Here is a 17,160-nt window from a genome sequence, read left to right as displayed (position 1 = left end):
GAGTTCTTTGTGGTATTATAGTAAATTATTGACCTAAGGGGGTCATAAGAGTCCCTGAATTTGAAGCCCTTCAATTGGAAGTGACAGTGGCCAGGAGACTCCCAATACACAGCTGCTATCTGAAGTAAGTGTAGTCCTCATGGGAACCATATCCTTAAACCAGTGGAATTTTACACTTTAGTGATGGAATTGAATTGCAGTACAACAACTGATGTCACAATAAACAGTATTTGCTTGCGCAAGATCAGAACTAACTAATGCTAAAAGGAGCAGGGAACCAGTCTCTCATTTAACTTTTAGCACATATGCTTGAAGGGAGGTGTGACTGACATAAGACTGGTAAGTCCTCACAAATTTGAGTTAGAGACATGACTACTGATGAATCTGGTGGTTTTTATGACCTGAAGTGAATGGTAAGGACAAAGAGCATGATGGCACCTTGTAACCTTGTTGCTCTTAGAATCCTCAAAATGATGAATCAAAATAATACAAGTATTAGAAATACGTTTAGTAGATTCTAGGTCAGTTTGTATACTGAAGCATCTCATTTGTATCTCATAGACAATCTAAAGCCAGTAACATGAAACTATACTTGATAGCTGATGACCACTTCCATTTTCTGTCTCATATGTAACCTGCTGAATCATACTCCAAATTCACAAGATTTCATTTTAATTCTGCCCATAGCATGTGGGTGGAAGAAGGAAAGAAGTGGGACAGGGCTGGTCATGGTATTAGATTTCTGGTTTCATGCTACCTACTTCTCAAAAGGCTCATACATCAAAAGGTAGTGAGTGATGAGAGGAAAAAAAAAACACCATCAGGTCTCTCTCTTTCATAAAGGAGTTTAGACTTTCAACATGATGAATTCTCTTTGATAAAAGAATAAAGAGATGCATTGTCTCTAGAGGAAGCTGCTGGGGTTTCCATGGTCTTCACAACAGGCAAAGTGCCAGCTATCCATACCTCCTGTCTCCTCCTTGTTTTGTCTCTTCCACATACAAAATGAAAGACACAGATGTCCAATTCTACTCAAATATTTTCTTTTAAACTACAGAGATAAACTGCCACCTTCCTCTATTTGAAGGACTGAACTTTTGTGAGAAAAGAAATCACAGAAAGACAGTTTTGTTAGAAGCTGCTGAATAATAAGGCCCAGAGATAGGAACAGGACATGTGGCCCTTTAACCATCATCATAAGTGTCAGTGCTGTAGCCATTCAGTTATTTTCCCAAAGGAGCAAACACACCTGATCCTTTGGCTATACCACATTCTATCTTTCTCCCCCTTCCTCTAAAGTTTTAATTAAATATGTAATGTTTAAGTGTTCTCAGGAATATGAGAAAATGTAATCCTAGGTCAGTTAGTATTTGCTTTTCCAGGGACAAAATGAGTTTCCCTGCCTGGTTCTGGATCCAGTAAGGATTGCATGTGACCTCAGAGTTTCACAGGGAACCTGCTTGTATCTCAAGAGCTGAATTATCCTTAGAATCTTAGTGTTACTTAAGACTAAATGCATCCTAAGAATGGAAATTTAGAATTTGAGCAGTCTGAGTGCCTTTCACCTAACAAAATCAGCTATTGTTTGGAAAATTACCCATTCGAGTTTTCCAGTTCTTCCTGCAGCCTATTTGTGCAGAAAAACACACTTCTAGATACATGCAAGAAAATTCACACATCACATCCAGCCAAAGTCTGTAGTAAACTACATTCACACCCTATTCCTTTACCCATTAAGTTTCAAAACATACAAAACATTTGTGAAGTCACAGTTCCTAGATTCTTGTTTATACTAGAAAACCCCATCCATGGCCTGTATACATTTTAAAACTTATGACTGCCATCGGTTTATCAGGTGACACATTAAATTGACTGTGACTATAAATATATCAGAGTATATGATGGAAATTCAAAGCTTAGATTCGGATTCTATGGCATGGCCACAGAGTCTCTATGCATGCCAGTTAGAAGTTATTCCTACATCCCTTCCAGTTTCTATATGAAATCTGTACATTTTCTCTGGATAGCATCCATGTTGATGATGGGGAATCATTAAAATAGATATGACATAATTTTTTAGTCTTGAGCTGTGCTCAGACACAGCTAGCTCATACACAAAGACATTGACCATTCTTTAGTTTCCACCCTGTGCGTATCTGTCTGTTTTCCTGTGTAGTGGAAATAGTGTATAACTTAAAGTCAAAGAGATCCAACCCTTCATCTCTCACTTTCTAGTGAGTGATTTTGATATGTTAATGTTGGATACGTGATAGCACTGTTTTAGTTCCTGCACATATAAAAATGAGGATAAGGATGCCTATGTTACAGGATTATTTTATGAATTGAATACAAAGTTATATTAAACACTCAGCATAAAGGTGGCCTATAACAAGTGCTAAACACATGTTAGATTCCTGTTCATGCAGAAAAGTCACAGGCCCAAGGCATCATCTGAATACAAAAGGAACACATTAGAATAGATGAGCCAAGGTCAGGAATGTTTTCCTTCCCAGGTGGAGAACTAGTGTGCAGTTATGTATGAACTTTTCCTTAATTGTCAACTCCACATCCAAGAACTTATACGCTGTTCCCTAGATAGCCCTACAAAAGAGAAAGAGTGAGGAAAAAAGGTGAAAACATGTGCCCCTCCCTCTTCTACTACACTGTCATTTTGGTTTAAATATCATCATTTGCATATTTTTTATCTGAACTGAGAAAGGCAACCTTCTCACACCTAATCACCAGGAAGCAGCAGGCAGCAGCATTGGAAGCTTTTATCAATACGCCAAATTTTATTTTAGTTTATAATTTAAAAAGTGAGAGTGAGGTGACAGAGATAGTATCCTTTCAAAGGTTTTTCTCTTTTTTAAAACAAAAAGTTCTCTTTCTCTCTTTTGTGAGATGGAGTAGGAAGAGTAAAAACATGGTAATGAAGTGAAAAAATAAAATGAGAAATAATCAAGACCCAGAAAGGAAAAAGTAGCGATATCATGGACCCCACCTCCTCCTTTATATATACAATCAGAATGGCTAAGGAACATAAGGCTAGAGGAAACAAAAAAGATTAACTGGGGTGGGACATAGATTAGAAGAGAGAACAATATCAACAATCCTCCTTCTTTAGTTAAAAATCATCATTTTTTGAGAAAAAAATGTTAAACTTGAGTGCCTATAGAATTAAACTAGAAGTTAAAAAATATATAGATCTGACTTCAATCTATCTTTTGGGAACAAAAATTCCAATGTGACAACTCCTCCTTCTCCTCTTCTTCCTATTACTACTACAAATAACAACAAAAATATATTTTCTTTAATATATAACACACAATGTTTACTTAAAAGTCAATTCCAAACAAATAAATAAATTATCAAACAAATAATTAAGTAAAGTGCAATTTCAGGCAGGTGCCTGAAAATTTGATGGGATTAGATGGGAGTGTGATAACATCTGTGAGCTCTCTTACCCTATGAATAACCAGTAGTGTTTCTACTGTGCTTTTTGCACATCTAACCACAATGTCCATTTCCTCTATAATCTCTCCACGTATGTTTAGAATGACAACATAGAATTTCTTATTTCCTTTTGTCCTACCTCTTCACCCCTTGAGGAGCTGGGGTCTTTGCTAAGAGTATAAATCCAGACATTTTATTTTCATAATAACTTATGAAAGTAATGCTATATGATTTGACCAATATCATCAAGAGACAGATGTCTTTGGTCATAGATGCACTACTCTGAGGGTTAGATCTTACAGAAATATCTACTAAAGATGTGCAATAAACCCTTGGTACCCCCTTCCAAGACAATCTTATGACCACAAAAACCATTGGGTGTGCTTTGTTGGATGGAGCCAATACCCTTTGGTAGAACTGGGAATAAAATCAAATGACCAAGGAAAACATGAAACAGTATAAAAACAAAGGTAAATCAAAGAAGACACTATAGATGTCATTTGTCTTAATGGAAAAATTAAAAGAATAGGAAAGGAAGACTTTTCAACATCCTTAGGTCTCTCTATCAAATCTAATGCCACCCTGCATTCCTATCTGGCTCTATGCCTTAGCTTGAACTACTCATACTTCCTGGTTTCCATGACATCACCCTTTGTGGATGCTCTTTGTCAATCTCCTGTGCATGTTCTGTTTCCTGTACTTACTATATAAATATTGGTACTTCTCAAAGTGTGGTTCTGATTCTTCCGGTTTTCTCACTCTTAGAAACTTCACAGGACAGTTCTTTCTAGTCCCATGGCATCAATTGCCAAATATATACAGATGACTAACACACACACATACACACATGCACATACCAGATGTCTCCTGAGTTCTACACATGAATATCCAACTATGTAATTATGTGCTTACACACAGGCACTTCTGAAAAATCAGCATGTCAAAGCTAAAATTCTCGCCCTTAACAAATTTGCTTCTAACTATCATATCTCCATAGTTGCTCAAGTCTGATATTAAGCTGTCATTCTTGACTCCTTTCATTCTGTCTGCCCCTCAATCCAATCAATAACTGAATCTTATGGAATCTAGCTCATAAATCTCTCAAATCTTTCTATTTCTCTCCATTGTTACTGTCACCACTGTCATTCAAGGCGACATTATATTTCTCTCAGAGCACTAAAATATTCTCCTAATTGGTCTCTTTATCACTGGTGTTACTCTCCTCAAATACATTTTCTACTTGTAGTCAGAGCAGCATTTCAAAAACACACAATTTTACATGGCATCCTTCTTATTAGTCTTTAATAGCTTTTCACTTTATTTCAAATGTAGTCAATATCCTCCCACCTTCCACAACATACACACACACTACTCACTTCTCTAGCACCATTTCTAGTTTCTCTTTCACTAACCACATACTCCAGTAGTAATAAATGTACCCCATATCCTCAAAAACACTATGTATCCTCTCTCTTTTTACTTGAAACACTCTTCCCCTCTCAGCATCTGAATACTTATGTACTAGTGAATATGATTAAGTTTATCCGAAGAAGACATACAAATGGCCAACAGGTACATGAAAGGTGCTCAACATTACTAATTATTAGTGGAATGCAAATCAAAACCACAACGGGATATCACCTCATATCTGCTAGATTGATCATCATCAAAAAGACAAGCTATAACTAATGTTTGTGAGCATGTGGAGAAGAAGGGACCCTTGTGAACTGTTGGCGGGAATATAAATTGGTGCAGCCACTATGGAGAACAGTATGGAAGTTCCTCAAAAACATTAAAAATGGAATTGCTATATGATCCAGCAATCCTACTTCTGGATATTTATCTAAAGGACATGAAAACAGGACCTTGCAGAAACACCTAAATTCCCATATTCACTGAGCATTTATTATAACAGCCAAGTCATGGGAGCAACCTAAGTGTTCATCACTGGATGAATGGATAAAAAAGATATGAGATAGGTAGATGATAGATAGGAAGGTAGATAGATAGATAGATAGATAGGGAGATAGGTATTCAGACATGAGAAAGAAAAACATCCTGCCATTTGCAACAACATGGATGGAACTTGAAGGCATAAATGCAGTAAGTCAGATAGAGACAAATAAATATTATATGATGCCAATTATATGTGGAATCTAAAAAATGCTGAGCTCATAGAAACAGAGACTAGAATGGTGGTTACGAGGTGCTAGGGGCTGGGGGAAGGAGAGATACTGGTCAAAGAATACAAACTTCCAGTTAGAAGATGACTAAGTTCCAGGGGTGCCTGGGTGGCTCAATCGCTTAAGCGTCTGACTCTTGGTTTTGACTCAGGTCATGGTCTCATAGTTTCAGGGGTTCGAGCCCCACATCAGGCTCTGTGCTGACAGTACAGAGCCTGCTTGGGATTCTCTCTCTCCCTCTCTCTGTCTTCCCCTTTCCTTCTCACACTCTTTCTCTTTCTTTCTCTCTCTCTCTCTCAAAAATAAATAGATAAAACTTAAAACTCAGAAGATGAGTAAGTTCTGGGGATCTAATGTACAACATTGTATTCATAATTGCTAATACTGTATTAAATACTTGAAAGTTACTAAGAGAATAAATCCTAATATCTTTGCACCTATAAATGAAAGACAGTGTTACCTTAGAGAATAGTTGGGATTAGAACACATATGTAAAAGTGTTCTGTAAAACTAATACTTGAAGAAGTCTGGGTGAAGATGGCAAGATAGGGACAATTATCTGCTCCCCATGGAGCCCACTGAAAGCTAGAAGACAAACAAAAAGTGGAGAAAAATATCCCACCTCCTGTGTAACTAGCAGATAACAATTTTGGCTCAAAACTTGTAAAGAATATTTCATTAATGCATAGATCAAAAGCAATGTCTCAGTGGGATCCCTTGCATGGGAGCCACAGTAGCACCCCAAGGACTCTTTCCTTGGGGACGAGGAGAATAGAAAGAGAACAGACAGCACAGACGAGGTCATCTGTGACAGACCTTACTCATCTTCTGAGTTTTAAGTTTTATCTATTTATTTTTGAGGTGTATGCCATCTCTTTAGGGGCAGGTAGGATGGGCTTCAGGGTGGAATGTGGGCAGAGAAGAGATGGATAAGAGATAGGTAAAAATAGGTGGGTAAAAGCTAAACCACCACAGAAGGCCATACATTGCCAAGTTGATGGGGAGCATGTACAACTCTTGCTGATCAGGAAGGCAGAACCTAAAAGAATGAAGACATGTGACATTGGTAGAGAATTTGTGAATTAAAAGAGAAAAATATTCTGAGACAACTTACTCATGTTAGAGATTTTGCTTTCCTAAATTATTCTGGTCACTATTTTAAACAGATGGCTACTTTTTAAAATAATAATGATGAAAACCTTATGTATCCTACCCAAAGGATATAAAGAAAGCTGTGCTTGAAAGAACATTTATATAATTAAATTCTTATATCTCTTTAAAAGAAACAGCATGGCACAAAAACAGACACATAGACCAATGGAATAGAATAGAAACCCCAGAACTAGACCCACAAACGTATGGCCAACTCATCTTTGACAAAGCAGGAAAGAACATCCAATGAAAAAAAGACAGCCTCTTTCACAAATGGTGCTGCGAGAACTGGACAGCAACATGCAGAAGGTTGAAACTAGACCACTCTCTCACACCATTCACAAAAATAAACTCAAAATGGATAAAGGACCTAAATGTGAGACAGGAAACCATCAAAACCTTAGAGGAGAAAGCAGGAAAAGACCTCTCTGATCTCAGCCGTAGCAATCTCTTACTCGACACATCCCCAAAGGCAAGGGAATTAAAAGCAAAAGTGAATTACTGGGACCTTATGAAGATAAAAAGCTTCTGCACAGCAAAGGAAACAACCAACAAAACTAAAAGGCAACCAACGGAATGGGAAAAGATATTCGCAAATGACATATCGGACAAAGGGCTAGTATTCAAAATCTATAAAGAGCTCACCAAACTCCACACCCGAAAAACAAATAACCCAGTGAAGAAATGGGCAGAAAACATGAATAGACACTTCTCTAAAGAAGACATCCGGATGGCCAACAGGCACATGAAAAGATGTTCAGCGTCGCTCCTTATCAGAGAAATACAAATCAAAACCACACTCAGGTATCACCTCACGCCAGTCAGAGTGGCCAAAATGAACAAATCAGGAGACTATAGATGCTGGAGAGGATGTGGAGAAATGGGAACCCTCCTGCACTGTTGGTGGGAATGCAAATTGGTGCAGCCGCTCTGGAAAGCAGTGTGGAGGTTCCTCAGAAAATTAAAAATAGACCTACCCTATGACCCAGCAATAGCACTGCTAGGAATTTATCCAAGGGATACAGGAGTACTGATGCATAGGGCCACTTGTACCCCAATGTTCATAGCAGCACTCTCAACAATAGCCAAAGTATGGAAAGAGCCTAAATGTCCATCAACTGATGAATGGATAAAGAAATTGTGGTTTATATACACAATGGAATATTACGTGGCAATGAGAAAAAATGAAATATGGCCTTTTGTAGCAACGTGGATGGAACTGGAGAGTGTGATGCTAAGTGAAATAAGCCATACAGAGAAAGACAGATACCATATGGTTTCACTCTTATGTGGATCCTGAGAAACTTAACAGGAACCCATGGGGGAGGGAAAGGAAAAAAAAAAAAAAAGAGGTTAGAATGGGAGAGAGCCAAAGTATAAGAGACTGTTAAAAACTGAGAACAAACTGAGGGTTGATGGGGGGTGGGAGGGAGGAAAGGGTGGGTGATGGGTATTGAGGAGGGCACCTTTTGGGATGAGCACTGGTGTTGTATGGAAACCAATTTGTCAATAAATTTCATAAAAAAAATAATAAAAAAAATAAAAGAAACAGCAAAAATACATGGATTAATTATTCAATTAAAGAAATAAGAGCAATACAATACAAATTAACAGAAACAAAAGGAATATATTAATAAAGGTAAAAGCCAAATAAAAATTAGCAAATTAAAAACTATAAAACCAGTAATAAATTAATGTACTTTTTTGAGGGGGGGGGAAGAAGACTAATACAGTACTATTTAACTTAGCCAATAAAATAAGAGGAAAAAAAACCCACAAAAACCCATAAATAAGAATGGGAAACTATTCACAAATGCATAAAACACTGAAAAATGCAGAAGAAGCATAGTAAGAGATTTTTTTCTTCAATCTATACTGATATTTGCAAAACTTGGGTGCAAAGCAAAACTAAGCCAGAATAAAGTTGTAATATATATTGTGCCATCAAAAAGAAGATTAAATAGCAACCCATAGACTAGGAGAAGACATTTGTAAATACATTTATAACAAAGGACTCAGAGATCATGATCATTATATAAAGGTAACTCAAAAAATCAATTAAAAACATAATCCAATAGAGAAGATTTAACCAAATGATTTAACAAAACTTGACAGAAAAGGCAATCCAAATGGCCAATAAACACATCAAAGGTGGTCAATTTCATTAGTCTTCAGAAAAATGGGAATTAAAAACCCCAACACACAGCAATACCCACAAAACAGAATAACTGAAATTAAACAGAAATTACCAAGGATCGGTAGGGAAATCGGAACAATCAGAAGCCCATAAGCTGTTGGCAGAAATATAAATTTGTGTATCCATTTGGAAAACTTTTTTGCAGTATCTACTATACCTGAGTACACTCATTCTACCACTCAATAAGACTACTTCTTGCTATATATTCGATTGATACACACTCATAATATAAAGAAAAATACTGGAATGTGAAGGACAGAAATATTCATAAAGCCTCTAACTGAAAACTACCCAAAATGCTTATAAACGAAAGAATGAAAACTGCACTGTGGTATTTTCACAATTCACAAAATAGAATACTACACAGTAATAAGAATAAATATACAATGTAGTAATATGAATCTCACAATTATAATGCCAAGAGAAAGAACTCAGGCAAAAGGTATTTAGCGTATAATTCCATTTACATGAAGAACAAAAGTAGGCAGAGCCAATGTATGATAATAGAAGTTAGAAAAGAGGTTACCCCTAGGGGTGGGATAGCAACTAGAATGGGTACCAAAGGGCTGCTGGATGCTGGTAAATTTCTGTTCATGATTTCTGTGTCGGTTGCAAAGTTATGCTTAGTGAAAATTCATTGAGTGGTTCCTTAAATTAAAAAGCAAAAACAAGGGGCGCCTGGGTGGCGCAGTCGGTTAAGCGTCCGACTTCAGCCAGGTCACGATCTCGCGGTCCGGGAGTTCGAGCCCCGCGTCAGGCTCTGGGCTGATGGCTCAGAGCCTGGAGCCTGTTTCCGATTCTGTGTCTCCCTCTCTCTCTGCCCCTCCCCCTTTCAAGCTCTGTCTCTCTCTGTCCCAAAAATAAATAAACGTTGAAAAAAAAAAAAAAGCAAAAACAAAATCAAAAGCCTCTGGAGAACCTAGCACGATGTTCAGTATAGAAAAAGGCTAGAAAAGAAGGCCCACTCATCTTTTGGGATGAGCACTGGGTGTTGTATGGAAACTAATTTGACAATAAATTTCATATAATAAAAAAATAAAAATAAAAAAGGCCCACTCTTTTTTTCTTGAACTACCCCCCCCCTTACCCCCATCACAACAAAACAAAATAAGACAAAACAAAACAAAACAAAACCTTCCAGTCTTTGCCACTTATGAAAAATCCTCCTGGTACTATATAATGGTAAAATTCACACGACATAATTCACCATCTTATCCATTTTTTAAGTTTAGTGGCATTTAGTATATTAACAATGAGGGGCAATGAATGCTTTCCTCTATCTGGTTCCAAAATATTTTCATCACCTCAAAAGAAATCCTATAACCATTAACCAGTCATTTCTCACATCCCCCTCCTGACTTCTGCTGTAACCATTAATCTCCTGTTTCTATGGATTTGCCTTATTGCGGGTTTTGGATATAAATGGAAACATGCAGTACATGACCCCTTCTGTCTGACTTCTTTCATTTTGTGTAATGTTTTCAAGGTTTGTCTATGTTGTCGTATGTAGCATGTAGTACTTTTTCCTTTTATGGCTGAATAATATTCCATTGTATGGAGATACCACATTTCATTTACCCACTTATTACTCGGTAGACATTTGTGTTGTTTCTACAGTTTGGTTCTTGTGAGTACTGCTGCTATAAAATACTATGTACAAGTCTTTGTTTACACATCTATATTAGTCTGCTAAGACTGCCATAAAAAATACCATAGGGGGCACCTGGGTGGCTCAGTCGGTTAAGCGTCTGACTTCAGCTCAGGTCATGATCTCGTGGTTCATGAGTTCAAGCCCCGTGTCAGGCTCTGTGCTGACAGCTCGGAGCCTGGAGCCTGTTTCCGATTCTGTGCCTCCCTCTCTCTCTCTCTGACCCTCCCCCGTTCATGCTCTGTGTCTCTCTGTCTCAAAAATAAATAAACGTTTAAAAAAAATTTTTAAAATACCATAGATTGGGTGGCATGAACAGGATTTTTTTTTTTTCCTCACAGTTCTGGAAGCTGGAAGACCAGAATCAAGTTTCCGGCAGGATTGGTTTTCCTTAGATTTTTCTCTTTCAGTTGCAGATAGCTGCCTTCTCACTGTGTCCTCATATGGACTTTCCTCTGTGCATATACAATCTTGGAATCTCTTTATTCTCATAAGAACACCTGTCATATTGGAATAGAGTCATACCATTATGACCTCAGCTAACCTGAATTACCTCTTTGAAGTCCTTATCTCCAAATATAGCTACAATGTAGTTACATCAGGAGTTAGGGCTTTCATATATGAATTTGTGGGAGTAGAGGGAGGGGGGGTAATACAGTCCTTAACAACATCTTCAGGTTGAGGTATATCCAAGAGCAGAATTGTTGGGGAATATGCTAATTTTATATTTAACTTTTTGAGGAACCACTAAAATGTTTTCCAGAGTGGCTGCACCATCTTACATTTCCACCAGCAATATATGAGGTTTTAATTTTTCCATATCCTCTAGAACACTTCTTATTTTCCATTTTAAAGTAACTACAGTCATCCCAGTAGTATGAGGCAGCATCTCATTGTGGTTTTGATTTGCATTTCCCTCATGCATTTTCCTAACAATGTTGACAATCTTTTTACTTGTTTATTAGCCATTTATATATCTTTGAAGAATAGTCTATTCAAGTCCTTTGCCCATTTTTTTAAATTGGGTAGTTTGCATTTTAGTTGTTGAGTTTTAAGAGTTGGATTTTTGTTAATGTTGCACTTTATATGTGCATACATCCGATAAGCTCATATATAATAAACACACACACATAAAATTTCTTTCTCTCAAAATGAAAGCCAATATCATGTTTAGATGTAAAACATTTCAATGTATTCCTATTAAAGTTAGTACCAAGTATATTTAGTATCACAAATATTTAACACTGTTCTGTAATCAAGAGATCATTATAAATAGACAAGATAAACAAATAAGGTATGTACTAATAGTAAACCAGAAGCAACATTGTCATTATTTAGAGTTAGTATATTTATGGGCCTGTAAAACCAGAGAACTGCAAGAGCATTAAACCAATAAGAGAAGTTTGACAAGAGTCTGAGTGTAAAGTTAACATATAAAAACCAATAGCTTTTCTACATACAAGCAAATGCCAGTATAAATATAAAGAAAGCAAGCATCCCACTTACAGCAGCATTGTGTTATGCATACAGTGCAGAATTACACTTAAAAAGCCACTGACCACCTTTAAAGTTCAGTTTTATTATCAATAAAATGGCTATAATGATCTTCAATCTGTCCTACTTCAGAGAGTTAGAGTAAGGATCAAATGAGGAAGAGCTTGCTGGGTGAGGTCCAGAGGATTACACGGACACTGCTGCACTAGGGCATGGCAGAACTGGATCGGCTGTGTCCCATACTAATTTCACTGGACAAACTCACATGTATTTGATCTCTTTCAAAGTCTTTGGAAGCTCCTGACTCAAGAGGTATTTGAACTCTGATTTGTCTCATCAATTAATATGTTGTTTTCTTTCCAGGTAGCTGTGCAGTCATCCAAAAGAACTAAAAGTGGGATTAACTGTTATGACAAGATTTAAAATAGCTGGGAATTATATTAGTTCTTACAAAAGAAGGGAAATGAAGCACAGAAACAACCTAAGAGTACTGATTGTTTTACATATGAAAAGAAGGTAAGAATGCTTCGGAGGAAACAACATTATTGCATGGTTCTGAATTATTAGGATAGGTTTACTTGTAAAGTTTGCCTGTGTTCAGCATTATCTTCTCTAAGGCTAAGGACATAAAATAGGAGATATATTGTGATAGTCATCATCAAGTCACTTGAGATAGGAATTCTATGAGTGTACCCAGTTCTGAGTATGGACTAGAATCACCTAAGAAGCTATTTTAAATATCTGGGGCGCCTGGGTGGCTTGGTCGGTTAAGCGTCCGACTTCGGCTCAGGTCATGACGGTCCGTGAGTTTGAGCCCCGCGTGGGGCTCTGTGCTGACCGCTCGGAGCCTGGAGCCTGTTTCTGATTCTGTGTCTCCCTCTCTCTCTGCTCCTCCCCTGTTCATGCTCTGTCTCTCTTTGTCTCAAAAATAAATAAACATTAAAAAAAATTTAAAAAAAATTAAAAAAAATAAAAAATAAAAAAATAAATTAAAAAAAATAAGTATCAATGCTCAGGCTCCACCTGCAGAGATTCTCATTTAAATGGTCTAGATTGTGACCAGAGTATTGGTCTTTTATAAAGTATTGAAGATGATTCTAATGTGCAGCCATAAATGAGAGCCATGTAGTCAATGGGCCTGAATGGAATATTCACTTTACACCTTCTCCATTTAACTGCCTTCTATCTATCTCTCTTCTTTTTTTTTTCTTTTCTTCTAGAAAACTATGAAATGCTGAACTTTCAGGCCATCTTTCAATTAAGTGACATGTGACATAAACGTCTTTCATTTATTTTTTTCAAATTACAAATTACCCAAGTCTCACATAACTGGTGAGGTAAATGAAAGATGGTTAGTATCCATAATGTCACATTTCAGATAGGCCCTGGCAGATGTTTAACCTCAGTAACAGCACAGCCACCCATCAACAGGGAAGAGTGCTGTATTCAAGTGAAATTGTTTAAGGGAATTTAGAGAAACAGATAATAACTAACTTACATTTGGATTTGGCTAAGGGGCCATGGGTTAAGACCTGAAAATTATATGCCTAAAATAGATCTTTAATATTGGCCAGCCATCTGGATCTTAACTTTATGTATTATCCAAAAATCATTGCATCCTTAGTAGACCAAATATCTCTGTAAATTAAGGGAATATTCATTTCTTCACATATGGTATAGCCTCAAGTATACTGCTTATGCTGCATAAAATAATAAAGAAATAATCCATTCAGGGAGCAGTTTAATAGTGACACTGATTTCTGGGCAATCAGATATTCTCCAGTCATCTCCCAACCAAATTCAGAAGAATTTAAATTTTACTATAATCAAAAATCGGAACCAAAACCCTCACATGCACGCATGCGTGAACGCGTGTGCGCACGCGCACACACACACACAATTGCTTTTTTTTTAATCCAAAAGTTGAGGCTTACCTTAAGAAAATATGTATACTAAGTATTTTAAAGAATTCCTCATGAGGCAAACTTTGCTGGAGAGAAAAGGTAAATAACTTAGAGAATCTTTACCTCTTTACCTGATACCTAGTTGTTAGAACATGTACCTCTGTTTTTCCTTATCAATGAAGACAGCATTGCTGAGGATCAAAGTGGCTCTTAATTATCAACCAATCTGAGAACTTACTATCTGTTTCAGTTCCTTGAATGCAGGCACCCATGGAGTTAGAAAAACTCAGGGAATACTTATCATTTAGAGCTATCCCTCAGAATCTACTCCAGGTCTAATTTACTGCTGGTTCTGGAGTTCCCTCTAGTGAGCTTTGTGCCAGGTTTATGACCAACTGAGGGATGTCATGTCATGAGTAGGACAGAATATGATACCTCCACACCCAATATAGACAACTACATAGTTTCATAAGCAAACTATTTGCCTATGATCTTCTCAATTTAGCCATTTTGGCCTCAGAATAGTAGCTACCTTGAATCTTGTCTCACTGAAATACCATGGGAATCAGATTCAAGGGGAATTATAAATTGGGTATTGCATTAGTCAGATTCTCTGGGTTGTGAACAACAAAAATTGACTTCAGTATATTTTAGGGGAAAAGCCTACTTAAGAACAATATATTGAGTGACTTGTATAAACACAGTTTAGGAAAGACAGGGACCCAGACATTTCCCAGGATTTTGATTTGCAGAAACTTGAAAAACATTTCATCAGGGCCCTTCCATCCAAACAATTGATTTTCAGCCATTTTATCCCTTTGGGTCAATCAGACTGTCATGGACATTTGTAAGCAGTCTCATTTTAATCCTTTCACAACTCGAAGATACTGTAAGTATTATGTCATTTCACTTGAGAGGAATTTGCCTCAACTAGTTAGTGCCAGAACTATACTCAAAACTGCACTCAAGACCATATACTCAAAACCAAATTTCCTAAGTCAAAATTTTATGTTCTTTACCTTCTCATATTGCTTTCATGAATTAGAATAAAATTGTTGGAAAGACACTGAAGTGAATATTGTCGTGTGTTCTCCTTTCCCAGGAGAGTTTGCTGTGAGATGCTGAGATGCTACAAGGAGGTTTAGAAGAAATGAAGGGATTGGGGGCGCTCTTAAGAAGCAGTATCAGATATAGCACGGCCTTTGGAATCCTTTCTTACAATTTGAATTCTGGCCTTTCTCCTATTACCTGCATGACCTTGAGCAACCTTACTGCATCTATAATATAGACATAGAAATACCGGTCTATAGTCTTAAAAGAATTAAATGTGATGATGTAAGTAAATCTCAGTCATAGAGTGAAACTATGTGATTTAAATAGAATAGGGGAAGAAAGAGAAATAGAAAATAATAGAAACTAGTAAAAAAATAGAAATAGGGAAAAACCAAACTGAAATAGAGCTCATCTAGGGAATATATGTCACTAAACCAGAGTCTGGTGTTGTCTGAAGATGATACATAATAGAGATAATCAACAGGTCTGTTAGGGTTTGATTATAATGCTATATTTTGAGTGGCCTTATAAGAAGTATAGGATACGAAACTTAGGGACAACTGCAAGGAGCAAAATATAGCTGATGGGGCACTGTGATTATTTGCCAAGGAGGAGATGAGATTCCATGCTACGCCAGAGTTGGAAATATCACCTTAACAAGCATGGACAGCCCCCAATGGACTATAAAATTCATTTGGTGGCTGTGATAATTCAAAAGAGCCAGGTGGCACATCAGTAACAAGGGAAGACATAAATTTTAATTTATGAGGCTCATCAATGTCCTGGTCAGAGAGGGACAAACTCTCTACTCTTCGGCTCAGTAATCCAATCTAATGGGAAGAGAAAGTATTTTGAAGTGACGCTCATCAGTACTAAAGAATCTTTTTAAAAAATGTGTGTCAGTGTGTGTGTGTGTGTGTGTGTGTGGATTTGGTAGCTAAATTGTTGATGGGGTAGTTGGGTGGGGAAACAGTCAGTAGAGTTTTTAATTATATATAAGCTAACACTTCTCCTCCTCAAGGCGATTGCTTCTTTATTCAAAGTCTGATGGCTTTATGACTACCTTCAGTAAAAGTATGGCTGACCAGGCTTTGTGTCCTGCCAGGAAAGAAAACTTGCTTATGTAATAAAAACATCACTCTAAAATGGAAATATATTTTCCTTTACTAACATACTCTAAAAAGTAATTATCTTGTTTGAGAAAACACATAAAATATGACAGGCACAATTCATGGAATTGCTAAGTATTCTCTGTGGCAGACACAGTCCATGTTGCTTCATACAAAGCAGGCCTTCCTATATAAAATCTTGTATACTTACACACATAAACCACATGTCTGACTTTCTAGCGCATTGCCCAGATCAAGCAGTTGCTCAACAGAGATTTAAGAGACTGAGGCCTACCTAGTATACTTTAAAAACTTATACCCTATATCTATCTTTTATCTACCTATCTTCTATATGAATCCGTATACATACATGTATATGATACATAGGTATGTATACATATATTTGCAATATATATATATAGATCTATATATTTATATAAACTGTTCTTTACCTCACTGCCACTCCCATCACAGCCATTGCCACCTCAGCATGGCACTATTACAATGATACCTAACCACCAGCCCCCATTTCTCACCACTGTCCAAACTGGCCCTCACATTTGTCAATAGAGCTATCTTTCTCAAGTACAAAACCACCCCTAAAAATAATATCACCATTTGTTTCCTCTTGGATTCATCTCCATACCCTCACTTCATTCCACTTCCCTGGCTTTATTTTCTACTGTAGCACTTGCTAGCATCTGATGATATTTGTATGTTTTTATTTTAGTTTACTTGCCTGTTGTCATTCTCTGTTCATATTACATGAGCTCAGCAGAAGCTGATACTTTGATGTATTCAGTTCTCTGTCATTAGTGTTTGGAACAGGGCCTGGCACTAATAGGGGCTTAAAACATATTTTTCCAATAATGAATGGATTCCTCTATTGCTTAGGTAGAGCACAGTGCCTGATACAGAGCAAGCAATCCAAGATGTTTGTTGAATAAATGAATGAACACATGAACAT

At 37.0% G+C, this 17,160-nt stretch overlaps 1 long non-coding RNA gene across 1 annotated transcript; it reads left to right on the top strand.

Moving 5' to 3' along the window:
• The first annotated feature begins 260 nt into the window (after positions 1–260).
• LOC125174579 (uncharacterized) lies at positions 261–15,263 on the top strand. The gene is made up of 3 exons (XR_007155455.1): positions 261–339; positions 12,491–12,643; positions 15,134–15,263. It is a non-coding gene; the product is annotated as an uncharacterized LOC125174579 (long non-coding RNA).
• The last annotated feature ends 1,897 nt before the right edge of the window (positions 15,264–17,160 follow it).

This window comes from Prionailurus viverrinus, chromosome C2 (assembly GCF_022837055.1).
Source record: "Prionailurus viverrinus isolate Anna chromosome C2, UM_Priviv_1.0, whole genome shotgun sequence".
NCBI lineage: Eukaryota > Metazoa > Chordata > Mammalia > Carnivora > Felidae > Prionailurus > Prionailurus viverrinus.
The sequence above is the reverse complement of the archived record's forward strand: the minus strand, read 5'-3'. Positions and strand labels throughout refer to the sequence as shown.